The 19,006-nt window shown below is 44.3% G+C and overlaps 1 protein-coding gene across 1 annotated transcript in view; it reads right to left on the reverse strand.

Annotated features, from left to right (window-relative positions):
• Positions 1 to 12,215, reverse strand: part of Sparcl1 (SPARC like 1) — a 33,970-nt gene extending 21,755 nt beyond the window's left edge. Inside the window, exon 1 of the mRNA XM_031337041.1 lies at positions 11,771 to 12,215. The gene's annotated coding sequence lies outside the window, so the exon portion shown is untranslated. The remainder of the gene's footprint in view (positions 1 to 11,770) is intronic.
• Positions 12,216 to 19,006: the final 6,791 nt, after the last annotated feature.

Genomic DNA, 19,006 nt, shown 5'->3' on the forward strand with positions numbered 1-19,006 from the left:
CAACCTGACTAGGACCCCCGTTTCTCCTGCCGGTTGAGGGAGGCCCATATCGGCCAGCCCGCGGCAGGGGTCACTGTGGTATTCTGCAATAGATGACTGAAATAGAAGTTGAGTCTCTTAGTGCTTCCTAAAGTATAATTTTATTGAAAAAGTACCTTCTTTTCAGTCTTAATATTAATAGTAACTAATAATGTAAGCCAGTGCTCTTCCTGTGTGTCACTCAGGGACTCCATCTGTGACCTCACCTCCATTCCTCAGTGCTTGCCACCAAGGAGAATGTCGTCAGCGCTTCACTTTGCCCCGGGCTGTTTTGCCACTGTGCCCATCTGGCCATGGAAATCATATCTACCCCAGTGGGCACTTTGCATGAACATCCTCATGGCTCCCTTCTCTCCCTCAGAAGTGAGCACAGCCCCTTTCTTCTGGGTTGTGCTATTGAGGGATTACTTTAATTATGTTTGGAGGATCCCACAGGCTTTTCAGGGTAAGAGTGCAATGAGCACTTTAGCAAACCTCTTCGCCATACCTCCCAGAGTGCCTGTCTCATCCAGCACATGCTAATCTCCCAGTGTCTCATCCAGCACATGCTAATCTCCCAGTGTCTCATCCCAGCACATGCTAATCTCCCTGTGTCTCATTCCCACCCTCCACCAGGCACGGACCCACAAAGCAGTTCTCAGGGTTTTTCCCCTCAGGAGTTGGTCTTTACCATGCTTCTGTCTTGCTCCACCTCCTAGGGTAATTAGGGAAGTCATTTTGGTCATATTTATTCTTTGTCAATTCGGTTATAGCATTTGCCCTGCTCCCCTTTCCCTGTGCATGCAGGGCATCTTCATTATTACATTATTTACTGCTCAACAGTATTTTTGCATATTCTTTTAGATATAAATACCTGAAATTATCTCCTATCTATCTATCTATCTATCTATCTATCTATCTATCTATCTTTCTATCTGTCTATGTCTCTATCAACTATGTATCTATGTCTTTATCAATCATCTATTTATATATGTATCTATCCGACTATGTCTTTATGTCTCTATCTATGTCTCTATGTCTGTCTCTATCTATCTATTTATCTATCTATATCTATCTATCTATCTATCTATCTACCTACCTACCTACCTACCTACCTACCTATCTATGTATCTATCTATCTGTACTGGCTGGTTTTGTATGTCAACTTGACACAGGCTGGAGTTATCATAGAGAAAGGAGCTTCAGTTGGGGAAGTGCCTCCATGAGATCCAGCTGTGGGGCATTTTCTCAGTTGGTGATCAAGGGGGGAGGGTCCCTTGTGGGTGGTGCCATCCCTGGGTTGATAGTCTTGGGTTCTATAAGAGAGCAGGCTGAGAAAGCCAGAGAAGCAAGCCAGTAAGGAACATCCCTCCATGGCCTCTGCATCAGCTCCTGCTTCCTGACCTGCTTGAGTTCCAGTCAGTCCTGACTTCCTTCAGTGATTAACAGCAATGTGGAAATGTAAAGATTTCCAACTTGGAATAAACTCTTTCCTCCCCAACTTGGTTCTTGGTCATGATGTTTTGTCCAGGAATACAAACCCTGACTAAGACACTATGTGTCTATCCATCTATGTATCTGTCTATTAATTACGTGTGTCTATCTAGTATCTATGTATCTATGTCTCCATCAGTCATCTATCTATCCATCTACATCTCTATCAATCATCTATCAATTTATCTATCTGTATCAATCTATCTGTCATCTTATCAACCCTCTATCTAACTAGATGCTTGAGTGACCAATGTATCACAAAACCCAGAAACTCAAGTTGCAGATCCTCATTTGCATGTGAGCCACAAGGAGATCAGAGCCACATTGTGATTCTTTTATTTTAACAAAGAAGGTTCTACACAACACACAAACTCCTGGCTTCACGAATCCTCTCCAACTCAGTGTGGCGCCTCTGGAGGGCCCTTGCACTTGACACCAAGAATGATACTGTGGGGCTTAATACAGTGACGTGCTCCTGTTGCTGAAAGCATGGCAGTTCCTGTCTGCAGGCTGGCTCCACTGTGGTCAGGTATCCTGTTTCTACCATTAGATCTCTATCCCTCCCTTCCCTCTAGCTTTCCCCCCTCAAATATCCAGTTCTGTCTTTCTCCTCTGATTGCTTTTCTTTGAGTTTCTCTTAGTTTAACTCCATGAGTATGAAATAAAGCTGTTGGCCTCAGTGGAAATTGTTCCTTTCATTAAAGAAGTCAGTTGTCCAGTTCTAGTTAAGAGGCATTTCAAGTGCTTTCAACTGTGTGAATGGACCAAGAATTATTCACTGGGGGAGTTCTCTTTCAGGATGAAGAAAAACAGCAAATAATACCTAGACACAGTTCCAAGTAGCCTGATTCTCACGGTCCCAGGCACCTCTGGGGAATACTGGTGTGCTTTGAGGAGGTCTTGGCTCTTGTGAGAGCCAGGAATGAAAGACTCCAGGACTTACTTAGCACATGGTGGGAGTGTCTTTTTTGCCTAGAGAGGGTCGACACAGCAGTTGCTTACCTAGTGATGCAGCATGGCTCACCACTCACAGTTGTGAATGCAACTAGTGCTAAAGAGCTTTACAGCTGGAGCTAGTTGGGATTCTTGGGAAAAGGGCAGAGGCTGTAGTGTAACTTCTGCTTTAGGAAGAATCCCCCCTCAGCAAGGCAAAAGAACAGGATTCTCAGAAGGTTCCCAGCCGATTGTGGATATTCACGTCTTCCTCCACTCTTGGAAGAGGTGCCTCCCCTGCCCCTCCCCCCACTTCAGCTGTGTAGTGCCCACAGGATTAGGATCAACAGGTTTCCTTATACAGTTCCTGCTGGGTTCAGCCAACAGGGAGCCCTGGCAGTTAGAGTTAAGGCAAATAAGGCTAGGGTCTGCAGTTTCCAGCTCCCTTCAGGTGCCTGTCTTCCTAAAAATAAGCTGCAAACTGCAGACTCTAGGAGCAAGCTGCAAACTGCAGAACTTAGAAGCAACCAGCTTGTTCCTAGGGTCTGCAGTTTACAGCTCCCTGCAAGTGACTGCTCAGCCTTGAAGGCCATAACCCTCCCTGATGACTCTCTTGCATTTTTATCTGTGTTCAGAGAATTTCCCTCCTCTTTTATTTACAAACTTAATTTTTACTACCCTGTTCCTAAAAGCCCCGCCCTCTGTACACACTGCCCACATTTTGGTAAATAACTCATAACTATATTCTTGAGTTCTTAAATTTGAGTTTCTTGCCTGGAACCATCATTTCCTCTCTGTATTTGATTGATAACAACCTTTGATTAAAAAATGCAGGGCTGGTGAGATGGCTCAGCGGGTAGGAGCACTGACTGCTCTTCTGAAGGTCATGAGTTCAAATCACAGCAACCACATGGTGGCTCGGTTAGCAACCACCCATAATGAAATCTGATACCCTCATCTGTGTACTCATTTATAATAATAAATAAATCTTTTAAAAAAATGCAGGAGTCATAGGTTTGTGTATCCTCCACTCTCGTGTTCCCAGGGGTGCACTGTCCTGGTCCCTTTAGATGCTGTGTAGTTCATTCATTTTGTTTTGTTTTGTTTACTCTTACACCAGGGCCCTTTTACACTATGCTTAGTCATAGGACATGTACAATTTTATCCAATCAAGAGTAAGCCAATTAGCTGAATGCAAATATAATTGTATTTTGGTTAAGTAATAGTGGACATGGGAATTTTTTTTTAATGACAATTCTGGCTTCATAGTACACACAAAATAATGTGCCCACCGATGTTACCAGCTAGGCTGTGGATGCGCCCACCGGCGTTACCAGCTAGGCTGTGGATGCGCCCACCGACGTTACCAGCTAGGCTGTGGATGCGCCCACCGACGTTACCAGCTAGGCTGTGGATGCGCTCACCGACGTTAACAACTCGACTATGGATTCCTGGAGTGCTTATCTTTTTTTCTCTATTGATATTGGAAGCTGTGAGGTAAATTAGACATCATCTCCAATGTGACCCAACCTCCGAGCTGACTACAGTCAGTCTTCAAACGCATAGGGTTTGAGAAAAACACAACAACAAAGAGCCAAAAACAACGGAAGCATTCGCTGAAAGCATACGCTGGCTTTCTGTGTCCCTCGTGGGAAGAACAACAAAACCTACAACATCTAGATTTCAGGCCATGGGTAATATATACATTCTTGCCCAGAACAAAAAAAAATCAAGAAATAACAAAACACTTGGTAAAAAATCAGCAGCTTCTCACTACTCTTCCTAAGTTAAATCTGGAGACTGGACCCGTTCTAGTGGTTGGGTTGCAGTGTGTGACAAAGATTTGAATGGAATGTACAATTTCATTATTTTAGCCAATTTATAAACATTTATCTCAAATATTTGTAAAATACAGCTTTCTATAAATAAACTTGTCTCCACTTAGTTCAGTTGGGTTTGAAGAAGTCAGGGAGACCATTCTTTAGACCACATCACTGTTCCACATTATCCACCAGTGAAGAGGCATTGTAACGGTAGTGTGGTCAGAAATACTGGCCTAGAAAACTTACTTTATCTATTGACTTACTTAATTTTGCTTTTCAGGTTCAACAGGAGAAAGCCATCTTTTAAAAATACTCAAATGTATTTATCTTTATTTATGTGTATGTCAGTGTGTCTGTAGGGCAGGTTGAGGCTAGAGAGAGTGTTGGATCCCCTGGAGGTGGAGTTGCAGTCAGTTGTGAGCCACTGGCTGTTGGTGTTAGGATCTGACCTCAGGGTCCCCAGAAGAGCAGCAAGTGCTCTTAGCCGCTGAGCATCTCTTTAGCTCTGGAAAGGTCATCTTGCTTAATTAAAAAAAAAAAAAATAAAGTTGTGTGAAGGGACTAGATGCTAGCTCAAAATTTACTTTGTCATAGCTAATAGATCTTTAGAAAATTCCCTCAAATTCCTGGTTTCACATGTAAATTTTCTTTTTCCCTTTTCAGGGGCAAAGGGGTAGCAGTAGGTCATGACAATTATTCCTAGCTAAGGTAACCTCTCTGTGAAGTCACCTGTGCGGAGAGTTATGCTATTGAAATGGAAGAGCGCACAGACCCTCCAGCTGCCTTCTTCTTCTGTTTAGAGGATTGTCTTTCCATGTGGGAGAGGCTGTAATTGGATTTCACTATGAAAGGAAGTAGTAATTAGATTTCTTAGCAGCTCCTCCAAGCTCCATGTTTAGAAAAGCAAGCCATGGAGCTGGAATGTCCTATTCTTCAGATGGAAAAAGAGTCCAGACAACCCTGGAGACACGGGTCTGCAAGGTACAGTGAGTGACCATACCTGTGACAGCCACCCCTGGTTTTTGGGGAGCAGTTCTAGCTTTGGCCTATGAGAACAAGGGGGGGGGTCCTCCAGACTGAGGGTAGGGAGCTGAGAGGGGACATTTCCCTTAATGAAAGCCTTTGATTCATCTCTAACTCTGTCTCCTAGAGAGCAGGTGTCTAAAGTCTGGCACACACTAGAACTTTCCTCTCCATCCAGATTAAATAGTCAATTCAGTTTATGTTCTTTTGTGCTTGTAATTGTTTCCATTTCAGTCTTTGTAACGTTTTGTAGACATTTGTAGTAATAACATGGCATAGTAGACTTTTTTTTTTATTGATTTCTTTCTAGTTTATATAGTTTTTTAAGAACATTAATTAAATCATGTTAATTTAGAACATATATAGATTTAAAGTAAGATAACTTTATTTCTTATGTTGCAGACCATTTCAGCACTCAAGCCTGCCTAACATGGCGCCCACCCTTCGGCCGCCTCCCTTTGGCTACTGCTCTCCTTTCTCTTCCATGCTTTACAAGCCAGGGTGCCACTGCAGTCTGTCACAATTCTGAAAGATTCCTCTTTTCTTCAGTTCACATCATGCTGCGTGGAAACCTGGGTGCTGACAGTTTTGCCTCCTGCCTGAATTGGCCTCATTTTGCCTTGAGTCACCAGACAGCTGAGCCCCTTTCCTTCATGACTGTGGAGACTGGCTTCAGGATTTGGTCTCAAAGGCAGACAGCCATGGGATCTGTTCATCTTTTTTTTTTTTTTTAAAGATTATTTATTATTATTATAAATGAGTACACTGTAGCTGTCTTCAGACACACCAGAAGAGGGCGTCAGATTTCATTATGGGTGGTTGTAAGCCACCATGTGGTTGCTGGGATTTGAACTCACGACCTTCGGAAGAGCAGTTGGTGTTCTTACCTGCTGAGCCATCTCACCAGCTCTCATCTTTGTTTTAAGTTGAAGACCTGAGAAAGACTTACCAGGGACCATAAAGCAGGGAAACCCTTGCCTTGACTGTCCTCTCTGCTGCCCCCGTCTCCTTCTTAGTCACTTTTTTTTTCCTGGAACATGTACATCCACACTTCCAAATAAGGCCAGGTATCCTCTGTTGAGGTTGTTTGTATCAGAGGAAGCCTGCAGGCCCACTATTTTTAGTAGTTACTGTAGCTACAGAAAATTTCCTTTCTGGCTAGGTAGTAAATAAATGACTGTTTAGGCCCTTCGTAGTCAGACCCAGAGCACTCCCCTAGTCTTGCTCATCTATCCCAGAGCAAATCCTTTAGTCATATTTCAGCTACTAAATGCATGCTGCTACCTGATCTGGAGCTAAGACCAGCGCTTTGGGGCTTTTAAAGTATTAATGAGTCTCCAGGGAGAGGTCTACAGCTTGGCATTAAAAATCATCTGAAGGATCACACAAAGCTCTTCTATTTTGAGTTTTCTGCTGAGTCACCACCCGGCATCAAGGTGTGTCTGTTCTGGGGGTGAGTGACATTCTCAGACTTTCCCAGACCACAGAAACCTATATCGTTCCCAAGTGACTCTCCTAGCATGTGGATTTTCCTTTGGGGTAGACAAGTCTCATGGCGGTCAGGGCTTTGAATCTAAGCAGAAATCCACAGGCGTGTTGAGCTGCACTTGCAACCCAAATCAGGCAGAGTCCCCATACTTAGTGCTGAAGTGCTGCTTTGTGGGAAATTGAAGATCTGCATCTCCTTCTCTGCTCTTTCTTGGACGATTTGATTGGTTGTCCATCAAATTGTCACGTAGGCTGTGGTCCTTTCTGCTTTAAGGTCTGTGCACAAGATGTTCACATTTATTTCTCCCAGCTACCCTGCCACACACAATTAACCTCTGTTTAGCCTTCAGATGGGGGAGGAGGGGAGAAGGGGAGGGAGGGTGGGGAGAAGCCACAACCTTGAGTAGAGGTTACGATCCATCAAACTCTCTTAGAACAAACGTGCTCTACCAATGCAACATAGGTCTCAGCATACCGTTATATACAATGTGTGTTCAGATAAGGGGGAGTTTTTCTTTTATCCTCAAAATCAACGCTGTATAAACGGACTGATTCATTGTAAATGCTCCTCTCTCACTAGCGTACATGATCTGAATGACTTCATTCTGAGCAACAAAGTACTGTTCAGGAAACCAATCTAAAGTGGCCTCAAGGTTTGCCTTCTATCATTCCCCGCAACCTTGACAAAATGGGCGAGAAAAGAAATACAGCAGATTTAATCACGAGGCTTAAGGCATGACTTCCACTGCGGGTGTTGAAAGGACCCAGTTCTAGAGACACTGCATACTTCGGTGGTTTTACATAAGCTTTAGCAAGCACCTGAAGAAGCAAGCTGGCAAGTAATTAAAATGCGGGTGAGAACTTGTGCCTTGAGCTACTCTCCCGAGTTAGCCGGTTTTCAAAGGTAAATCACAATCTGCAGGATTGAGGAGCTCACTGCTAGTCAGCGAGAGGGTGGATCCAGTCCACACAGGCTCCTGCTACAGCATGGATCCAGTCCACACAGGCTCCTGCTACAGCGTGGATCCAGTCCACACAGGCTCCAGCTACAGGGTGGATCCAGTCCACACCAGCTCCGGTATAAGAGACACACAGAAGACTCTCCAGAGAACTCACGAAGTGTGAGATAATAAGGGAAAGAAAATGATTAAGATGAAAAGATGTTTAAAATCTCCATGAAATGAGTTAGAAATCTCGATACATCACCTTACACTGCTCATTTGTACATTTAGTTCAGCCAAAACCGCTAGAAAAATGAAGGTGGCTCTGTCCTCAAGGTCACCTTATGCTTTCATTTGCAGTTTCCATTCTGGGGATGGTTTGATTAATGACCATTTCCCTACAGCAATGCCACAGCAGGAGGAGCCCTGGCCTGCTCCCGTTCTGTCCCTTGCTGCCTCCACGGCATTTCACTGAATAAGGGGCACTGCCTGCATCAGCGCCTTGCGGCATCAGATAAAAATAGCATTTAAGCAACTGTCTGACCTAAAAGTCACCAGAGAAACAGAACGGTGAAAGTCAACATTTCAGGGGAGAGGAAGTGGCTTACACCTTCATCTAGAAAAGACTTTTTTCTTCTTTAAATGTAAAATAAATAAAATAAATAAATAAACAAACCCAATCAACTCCTTAATTGATAACTATTCTCTTTCTTTTTTCTACAAATTCACTGGTCCACAATTAAGTGATGATTCTTCTGAGGCTGTTTTACTCACTGGAAGACTCCAAGTACAAAGGGGCCATCCCTGCCAGCGTTGGCCTCCTGAGGAGCAGGAGGTGCCAGATGGATGCTTAGCAGGGTTTTATCACCCTCTTCAACCACGGGGGGGGGGGGGAAACTGAGGTTTTGAAATGCCTCCCACGATGCTGAATAATAAGGCTGTGTGTATCAGCAAGTGAGAGCTAGGGAGGTGACTGCCATTTCTCCTTTCCCTTATGGGTTGCTTGCTCTTGCACCCACGGGAGATGGCTTCTGCTTTAGCTCTTTGCTCAATGCCAACTATTCACTGAATCCTTAAAGAAACACTTAGCTACCGCTGCACACAAGTTGGTTGCATAACATGAAAGAAACGAGCCAGGACTGGAGACTTCATCTCCACAGAAGCGTTTTAAGGCCAGTGCCATTTCACAGAGCCCATCATGACTTGGGCTCCCTCTATACCCTTTCATTGCTATGACAACAGGCAGCTCCTACTTTACACAGCCAGGAAAAGCAGCTGACATCTAGACGCTAGGAACATAGGGGAGAGGTTTACAAAAAACACAACAACCACCACCAAAAAAGCCTTTTTGTTTGCCTGTCAACAGAGAGAACACCCCCAGAGCAAGTCAAAACCTCTACTCTTGCCTTCAAGAAAGATCTGAAAGGAAAGTGTTGGGGCCTTTTCCCCTGGTCCAAGGCCCCTTAAGCAGGGCCGACTGCAGACTGGCATGGCTCCTCTGAGCCTCCGGAAGGGCTGGCACTAAGAGTGAGCCCTTCCATTAGACCTGGCCATTGCAGAAGCTGCTAAATGACAGAGCAGGGAGACCTAACAAACACCTTGTGCTGAGGTCCTAAGATGGTTTCTTTTATGTTTCTTTGAATAAAGAAAAGATAACTTAAATACTATTTCTTTCTCTCTTCCTAATTTTGGTACTAGAAACCTCATTCCAAATTCATAATAGATAGCTCAGGATATGGGCTTTCCTGAGGTAGTTGGTAAGTTTTTTGGTGAGTCTACTCTTCTGGCCAGGGCCATATTTACTTGTGTTTAATACATACCACATCTGATCCTTATAACGAAATCACCCGTGGGTATCATTTACTTAAGAGATGGTTAGCCGAGCCCTGGAGGTGTGATGTGACTGACCAAGCTCACACAGCTTTTTATTGGTGTGTGTGTGGGTGTTCAGGGTTGGGGTTGGTGCTCAGGTTTATCAGACTCGGCAGCCATGTCTGTCCACTCTATGTGGTCTTGGAGACTTCAGTCTGATTTCTGAAGGTTGTTAGAGCAAAGCATGTAAATACAAGGGAAAGTCTAGAGTCCATGCCCTTTCCAGAGTTTAAGTAGTGATATAAAGCCAGACCAATACTTTCATATTTGCTATATATACACGTATATAATACATACGAGGCATACATCCATTTTCCAGTTCATTCTCCCACTCAATCTCTGCAGTATCTATTGTTTTTTATGATTCTGATTTATGATTATGACAAAGGGTTCTTATGGCACAGAAAGGCAAAGTCATTTGTGCAGAGTCCCTGGGTTATTTCTTGTGACAATGTGCATGCATATAAACCACATCTATGTAGTCATATAAGTCAGAGCTATATGGTCATCATGTATGGACCCTAACCCATTTCCTCTTTCTCATGTTAATGGCATTGGCTGTCTTTGAAGCAGTCACTTCCTTCCAGAGTTTTGTACATCATTTGATGTTCATGACAAAGAAACTGACTGTGGGGAGGTAGTGGTACCGGTACCACTGGAGCCTCTGCAGAAGGCACCTGGGAGACCCATAGAGCTTCTCTTGGATTTATGACTTTTTTTTCACCCACTAAAGATTGTTCCAGGATGATAAGAAAGTCCAAGACACCTTAAGTCTTTTGACAAGTTGTTTATGTTATCTGATATGTTTTGGACATTATGTTACACTTAACCAAAGCAGCCACGTCCATGTCTGGCTGCAAGTCAGCTGAGAAAGAACACAAGTCAAGAGAGAATGTACTGGGAATTCTGGAGTTGTCCGGATGCTCCACCACACACCTCATCTGCCGCCACTATTTATTGTTTTACTGTGGGTCTGTGCCATAACAGCCTGCTGCAGAGACACTGAAGGGCGAGGAAAACCCCCAGTGTTCTAACTGCTCAAGGGCTGTACAAAAACTCTTTGAAAAAAAGTGGGGGTGGGGGCACAGTCTTCAAACAACACACACATTCTTTCCCCAGATGTGGGAAGTCTGGTGATTGACAAGCAGAGGAAACAGACTGCTCTACCTGGCTGGACTTCACTAGATGACCCCAAATTTAAATCTTTCCTAAGAAGGGAGGTCTTTAAGGAAAACAAAGGAAGCCAGTCAGAAGCAGAGACTTAGCTGAGTGAGCTATAAACTGAAAACAAAATCCTGGGATCTAAGAGAAAGGAGAGGATATTTTTTTTCTTTTCTCTGTGGCACATTTCTACTCAGTGTGGCTCCAGTCTGCCCCAGAGGAGTTCGCAGTGCCAAGGTGGTACATTTGACCTCTTTGCAGACAAAAGACACTGCGGATGGGACTCTACTACGGCAGGACTTCTTGGGTACCTTTCCAACTGTGTTGATTGGCAGCTGAAAGCAGGGTTATAGTTTTCTCCTTGCAGGGTGATCTTGTTCCTGAAGGAGCCAGCAAGCAAGCAAGGCTCGCCGTAAATGCTGTATGTGGGAAGAGCCAGATGGGAGAGCCTTCTTAGAGACAGCACAGTTGCTGTCGGCTCTTAAGTCTCCTTTTGTTTTTTAAAAAGAAGACATAATCAGGAATTGGGCATATTCCATGTCTCCTTGTGTACTTCTTAACAAATGGTAGTGGGAGGCAAGAGAAATCTGTTAAAACTGTTAGGGAAAGGGTAACTGAAAATAGCGGAGGAAGCATATACTGTTAGAGAGATTTCCTAATTAAAAAAACAAAGCATTCTACTTCTACACAGCTATCAGATCCATGACAATGACAGATAGGCTAATTTAAACATGGCAAACAAGCATTTTTGATTTTGAAATCTATACTTCTGACTTGGTCATTATGAAGACTATGGTTTATTAGTGCTTGACATTTAATTTTGTAGGAGGAAAAGAGACATGACCATACAAAGTAAAATTCTCTTTTTTTTCTCTCATATAAATCACTCAAAATGGGATTTTAAAAATAAACACATGGTTTTGAATTATTTAAGCAGAATCATCAAGCAGTCTTTTTAGATCAGGGAAGTCAGTTTAACACATGCAGTTGGGCAATATAAGCAAATTTAACATTTACCTGCTGAGAGGTGGTTGGGTCCAGAGCCTTGGTAGCTTGAAGCTGAAGTTGAGTCCCCTCTTTGCACACAGCCAGGAGGTAAAAGTTTGACAAGTGCCCAAGAGGAGCTCTTCCACCCCCCTCCCTCGTTAGCTTGGCTTCTTTGCCTAGAAGCACATTCAAGTTTATTGGAGGGAGCTGCAATTCTGCTGTTCTGTCAGCCAGTCAGGGTCTGAAGTGACAGATGAGAATTTGGAGGTTGGCACCACAGGGTGTTTCAGGCTGTCACGGTTTTCGGTTTTCGTTGCAGATTCCAGGATCTCACTCTCTTGCTCCCTCCGTGCTGCTGAGCTCTGCAGGCAGAGCAGACCCAGAGGGAGAGAGCTAATTCTGCAGCATGCATGGAGTGAGTGAACATCCCTCCCCTAGCCTCTCCTCCTCCTCGGCTCCTAACTTGGCCAGAGTGTAAGCACTTGGCTCTCCATGCATTTTTTTTTTCAAACAACTCTGAGAGATCATAAGATTGGGATCCCTTGGGGCTGCGGTTCTGAGACACTGCCAGGAAGCTTCACAGCACTGCGTATTCCTAGGGCGACAAAAAAGGCAAAGCCAGGGTTAAAGGACAGAAGGATCATTGCAGCAGGTGCATTTTTACATTGCTCTACTGGAAACCTTCCTCATGACCAAAGCCTGAATGTTAACAGAGAACCATTCTGGCTGCTTTAACCATCCCACTTATAAGCAGCTCTGGAAATGGAAGTTGCTGCTTTTTAGAGCATGCTGATTTAGAGAAGCTGTGATTCACAGCCTGCTCTTCCCCAGCCCAGTCATCCTCTGTAAGCCCATGAAGGTACCATGCTGTACAAGAAGAAGTCTTCCTGGGAAATAGACCGCAGGTGTGCTTATGTTTGACTTTGCACTGTGCATTTATTTATGGAGGCAGGGTCTTACTACCGTGGCCCTGGCCAATCTGGAACCCACGGAGATCTGTCTGCCTCTACCTCTGCCTCTGCCTCTGCCTCTGCCTCCTGGATGCTGAGTTTAAAGGCGCAGCAGTAGGTCTGGCTCTGCTTCTGGCTTCTGTTATGTATGTATGTATGTATGTATGTAATCATCTCAATGGCTGTATTTATATTTATTTATTATGTGCCGGACAGCTTTCTGTGCATCATGTCAGTTGAGTCTGACAAGTCTTTTCCCATCTTAAAGACAGTTTCGAGTAACATTAACTGTATAGGATTTAAGACCAGGCAGCTTGGATTTTCTTCTTGGCTTCCCTACACCCTAACTGTACACCCAGGAGCGACTTATAACCACTCTCAGTATCTGCATTTTTATTTATAAAATGAGGCTACAGATATGGGAATGATCATAGGGTCCAGATCAGGCAATTGTTCTGATACAAACAAACTGCATGAAACTCCTACCATGTAGTAGACACTCACCCAATGTCAACAGTTTTGCTTTCTGTCAGACAACAGAAAGCTAAGCACTTTCTCCCAGGGTCTCTGACTGTAAGAGCAGAATGGTACTCTCCTTGCTCCCCACCTTTGTTAGCCAATTGAGCAAGCAATTCCCCGAGGGGGAGATGATGCCCCTCTTGTCTCCTGGTGACTAGCCCAAAGGCTTCTGATACTGTACATTCTCCATTAACACTGGGTGAGTTTTTTTTTTTTTAAACATAATTTAGGCTTTCTTGAGTGTGTGACAAAGTCAACAGGTAAACAGACTGATGAAAGCAAAAGCCAAGTGAAGCAAATAAAACCCTGAGCTATAAAGTTTGCAGCTGTGCCTCAGCCAGTTCTCTCTACAGACCCCGGAATATTTGTCTCACTTGTTTTCAGAACACTGAAAGAGAAAGGTAACGGCACGTCTCTCTGTTTCGCACTGGGGACGTCCGGGAGCAGAGGAAGCTGGGCAGTTTGCCCAAGCCCTTCCCGCTGAGAAGGGTGCATGTGTCTGGGATCTGGATCATGGCTCCTAACAGAAAGGGCTGAGGATGTGACGTCCTGATGCCTCAGACAATGGGATGTTTTTTCCTCAGCTCAGGCCTGGAGTGTGAGCAGCTCCTCTGAGGAAGGGACAAGGGTTTGTTCTGTCCAGGGCCTCTGCACACATCTGCATGCACCTCTCTGGTCTTAGCAGCATAGAGGACCCTGGCGCCATTTCTTTAATGGTGTCCTGAGGGATCATGGAGTGGTGAGATCGGTCAGGTCATATAGTTTTGACTTTTTTTGTTAAAGAATTTTCTCAAAGACTTCAAAAATTAACTTATTTTAACTAGCATTCTCCATTTATTTGAGATGGCATATTGAGTTTGATTCCAGGCAATGAGATTAATTCCATGAGAATAAAGAGAAAGTTTTAGTTGGAGAGCTCAAAAAACATCTTGACCAACTCAAATCTTTTTCTAATACTGTTTGATGTATTTTGTTGAAATACTGAAAACAAAGTTCCTTGCAGACAGATTGTTCAAGGCAAACTGGAATTAAGGCATAAATGTGATTTTTATGTATGACCAGTGCAAGTTTCACTTGTAAAGCTTGAGGATTTTGACTCAATTTTATAACTAGAGAGATCTACTGTTCAGCTTTAAGACTTCAAGACATCGCAATATATAATTACAAATTCATACGAAGGAGGTAAGGAGGATACTGACTAAAACAAACAAAAGGGCGTTGACTTCATGATGTTGTTAAGCATGGCTTTATTTTTGGAATGTTCACTGGCAGATACCCAAGCTCTTACCATTTCATGACACTGTCAAGATTAGAACAGTTTACAGCTTTCCATGCTGAGAACAATGCACCTACAACAATAGCCACCTAACAGATGGAGCTAGAAACCAGACCCAGGAAGCTTACAGGATCTCTATGAGAGCAGCAGATCCTCAAGAAAGAGTAGACTTCATGATTGCATGTGAGATGACACCAGGGTGTCACCTTTGGTCAGGAGCTCTGACACAAGCCAATATAATGTTCTGTTTAACCAGCAGAATTAAGATGTCTGGGGACCACCTCCAGCTTCCTGTCCTACTCAGGACTTCCAAGAAGGCTAAGAACTCTAAGGGAAAGATTAGAGCACACATTTCCCCCAAGGTTTTCATTCCATAACCATGGCCAAATAGAACCATGTCACCAGACAGAAATAATGGTAAGGTAGAGCAGCTGGCCCGTAGGCTTGAGGCAATAAGCTTCCCTTCCCAGACATTCCTTCTTGGAGAAGGTATTTAATCTCTGATCTACCCTGAGTACCTGGTATGCAGCCATTTTCCACCACGAGTAAGCGGTTTGGACAAGCAAGGACTGTCTCTCTCATCAACAACACCATGGGGGCAAGCTTTCATTACCAAGCCTCACAGCCTAAGTCTCCCGAAGAAGGCCTCTCTGTGCACCTCACACTCAACTAGACCTAAGCCAGATCCCCACCCCACCCCTGTTCCCCTCCCGGACTCATCGCAGGCCTGCAGCCTGTTCTCAACTTCCAGCGGCATCTAAGCACATGGGAGTCAGAGAACCACAATGTCAGCCCCAGCCTAGCCTTTTCTTATGGGTCAGAGGTGGGGTGGTGTGTGTGGGGGAGTCCCAATTTAAGCTTTGTTCTGCTTTCCCTGAATGAGTGCCAGCATCCCAATGGCGATGAGGAAGGAACACAGCCTAGCACCTCTGCATTTCCATTCCCAGAGCTGCATTCACACACCCCAGTGGCGAAACGCAGACCTACATCTGGATGGTAGATTCCACCATCCATAAACCAAAAATAACATTCATAAAACGAGTCATTAGTGAACATGCATAGACATTTTTCTCATCATTGCTTCTAAAAAGTTCTGTATAATAACTACTTACTTGGCATTGACGTTGGATTGGATACTATAGATAATCTAAGGTTGATTTAAAGTGCACAATACAATGTGCCTGGGTTATACGCAGGTACTCCCCTGTTGTATAGAGGGGCTGGCACAGGCACCACTTGCTATCCGTGGGTGCTGCAAAGAATGCCTGTGCATGCAGAGGGAAGGCTGAAATCAGTCTTCAAGCATTCAATAGGTCTCTTTGTTTTTCAGCTTAAGCATCGTGGTTACCTAAGAGGACTAGGAAGACCCTGTCTATTAGGAGCCTGGGAGGTAAGGTGCACAGACACTGTTAGAGGGTGGCACTGTTTCCTGAGAGAAGTAGGAAGTAAGCAGGCATGAAGGATGCTGGGAAAACAGTGTCTACAGCAATGTAGCTGTTTGTCTTCTAGGACATTCTCATGTGTGAGCCCAATACTATTCTGCTAGGACTCCCATTGCTAGCATTCTGTCTAAGCTTCTCCCCACAGTTACCGGGCAAGAGCCAGGCGTGCCTGACTCACTATAAAAGGGGCTGCTTGCCCCTCCTTGCTCTCTTGCTTTCTGTTGTTCTTGCTCTTCCCTTCCCCACCCTCTCCTCATTCCCTTCCCCACCCTGTCTCTCTCCACATGCTCATGGCTAGCCTCTACTTCTCTTCTCTTCTCTTCTCTTCTCTTCTCTTCTCTTCTCTTCTCTTCTCTTCTCTTCTCTTCTCTTCTCTTCTCTTCTCTTCTCTTCTCTTCTCCTCTCCTCCTCCTTCTTCTCTCTCTCTCTCTCTCTCTCTCTCTCTCTCTCTCTCTCTCTCTCTCTCTCTCCCTCCCTCCTCATGCTCTTAATAAACTCTATTTTATACTATATTGTCTTGTGGCTGGTCCCTTAGGGGGAAGGGATGCCTCAGCATGGACCTGCTGAGGCACTCCCTTCTCTATACTTGACTACACCTCCATAAAAAATATCCCACCTCTTTATCTTTTTATAAACACATCACCCATAATAAAATACCACAAACTGTGTGGTTTATTTTTGTTATTGTTTTAAAAAAAATTTTAAAAAGATTTATTTATTATTTTAAATAGGTACATTGTAGCTGATTTCAGAAGCACCAGAAGAGGGCATCAGATTTCATTAAGGGTGGTTGTGAGCCACCATGTGGTTGCTGGGATTTGATCTTACAACCTTCAGAAGACCAGTCAGTGCTCTTACCCACTGAGCCATCTCACCAGCCCAAACTGTGTGGTTTAAACTAGAAATCTGGAAGCTGGGCATCCAAATCATGCTCCCTTTTTTCTCGGCCTCTCTTCTTGGCTTCCAGGGCCACAACCTCACAGCCTCAGTCCTTATTTATTTCCTCTCCAAAGTTGTATCTCTAAATACAGTGGCGTTAGAGGTTAACATGTCAACATGGAAACCCAGGGGTGAGCAATCATTTTCCCTCATAATGCTGCACTGTTACTTTGATACTCTTGACACAGAGGAGCCGATGAACAATAAGGAGATGGGCAAGTTTTGCTGAGTATGGTACAGATATTGTTTTTCTAAGAATCATCTCCAAAAGCAATAAACAAATAGACAAATAAATATTAAAAACAAGGAGCTGGAGAGATGGCTCAGCAGTTACCAGTACTGGCTGCTCTTTCAGAGGACTCAGGTTCAATTCCCAGCAACCACATGGCAGCTTTTGACTCTCTGTGACCCCAGTTCCAGGGGACTATAGACAGAACACCAAAGCACATAAAATAAAAATTGTTGGCATCAGGTCCCTCTGAAACCCGTGATGTTACATAGACGGGCCTCACAGACCTCTTGCCAAGGCAACAGCCTCCATATTCCCAGAATCCATTGGGCTTACCTCCCACCTTTACCTGCAGCCAACACGTCACCACCCATATATATATGGGGAACGCTCCTCCCTCGTTCTCTCTCTCTCCCTCCTCTCTTACTGCTGCCACCCTTTCCTTCTCTCTCTCCCAATGGAAATGTTTGGGGTTGAGTCTGTTGTGTCTAAACTCGAGCCACCATTCTAACACATCAAAAAATGAGTAAGCAAATAGTTTTTTAAAAAGAGTATATTAATAAAAAATAATAAAAATAGAAGAGAAAGACTGGTTAGGATTAGGACTTTTTATCTGTCAGACTGAACAGTTTGGCCTTCATTAATTGGGTAAGAGAGTTCTAGAAGCTTTTGTTATAGAGAGTTCAGAAGGTGGTGCCTGGTGTGACAAACAGCTCTCCAATGAGAGGGACTTACAAAGGCACAGGTTTTTATTGCTGTTTTTGTTTTTAAAACTTGAAATATTTTGAAAAGGTTTATTTATTTATTGTATTTGTATGAGTATACTATAGCTGTCTTCAGACACACCAGAGAGGGCATCAGATCCTGTTACAGATGGTAGTGAGCCACCATGTGGTTGCTGGGAATTGAACTCAGGACTTCCGGAAGAGCAGTCAGTGCTCTTATCCATTGAGCCATCTCTCCAGCCCTGCTGTGTTTCTTTTTTGTTTGTTTGTTTGTTTTTTAACTTGTGCTTCCTGTATATTGAGGACCCAATGCACTGTAGACCTGCAGCACTGCAGACCCGCTGCACTGCGGACCTGTTACAGTTGTTTCTCATCCTCATGCTGGCAACCAGGATGATGCTCTTCCCCTTTGGGGAAGGAAATAAATGGCAAACAGTTCTTAGAGCATCTGCCTGGGTATGATGCACATCACTTCTACCTGCATTACATGGACTAATGAGTCATGTGACCACACCTGACTTCAGTGGGAGATAGTGACTGTACTGGCTGGTTTTGTGTGTCAACTTGACACAGGCTGGAGTTATCACAGAGAAGGGAGCTACAGTTGGGGAAGTTTCTCCATGAGACCCAGTGTGGGGAGCCTCAGCTGCCATCCTATATATATTGAACACCTGGTCTCTGGCCAGAGCAAAGAGCATTGTGATAAACAAGCCCTTACTTGGAAAAGCTGAGTGCCTCCAGTTTGTGATGCAAGCTGGCATGATTTGCCACAGCCTATTATGTTTTGCCATGTAGCTGATGCTGATTGGGACCAGGGAAAGTATTTACCCCATGAGAGCTGGGGCCTAGGGGGATTATTAAGAGAGAGAGAGAAGCTAGCTAAGAAAGAAGATGTAAGAAGTAAGAGTACAAGGTTCCTGAATAAACTGCTTAGAGAAGAGTTCGTTGTTGCCTCCTTATTTCCGCTGTTCGTAAGGGTGGCAACAACCCAGCTGTGGGGCATTTTCTCAACTAGTGATCAAGGGGGTAGGGCCCCTTGTGTGTGGTGCCATCCCTGGGCTGGAAGTCTTGAGTTCTATAAGAGAGCAGGCTGAGCAAGGGAGGGGAAGCAAGCCAGCAAGGAACATCTCTCCATAGCCTCTGTGTCAGCTCCTGCTTCCTGACCTGCTTGAGTTCCAGTCCTGAC

Source organism: Mastomys coucha, unplaced genomic scaffold (assembly GCF_008632895.1).
Source record: "Mastomys coucha isolate ucsf_1 unplaced genomic scaffold, UCSF_Mcou_1 pScaffold22, whole genome shotgun sequence".
Lineage (NCBI taxonomy): Eukaryota > Metazoa > Chordata > Mammalia > Rodentia > Muridae > Mastomys > Mastomys coucha.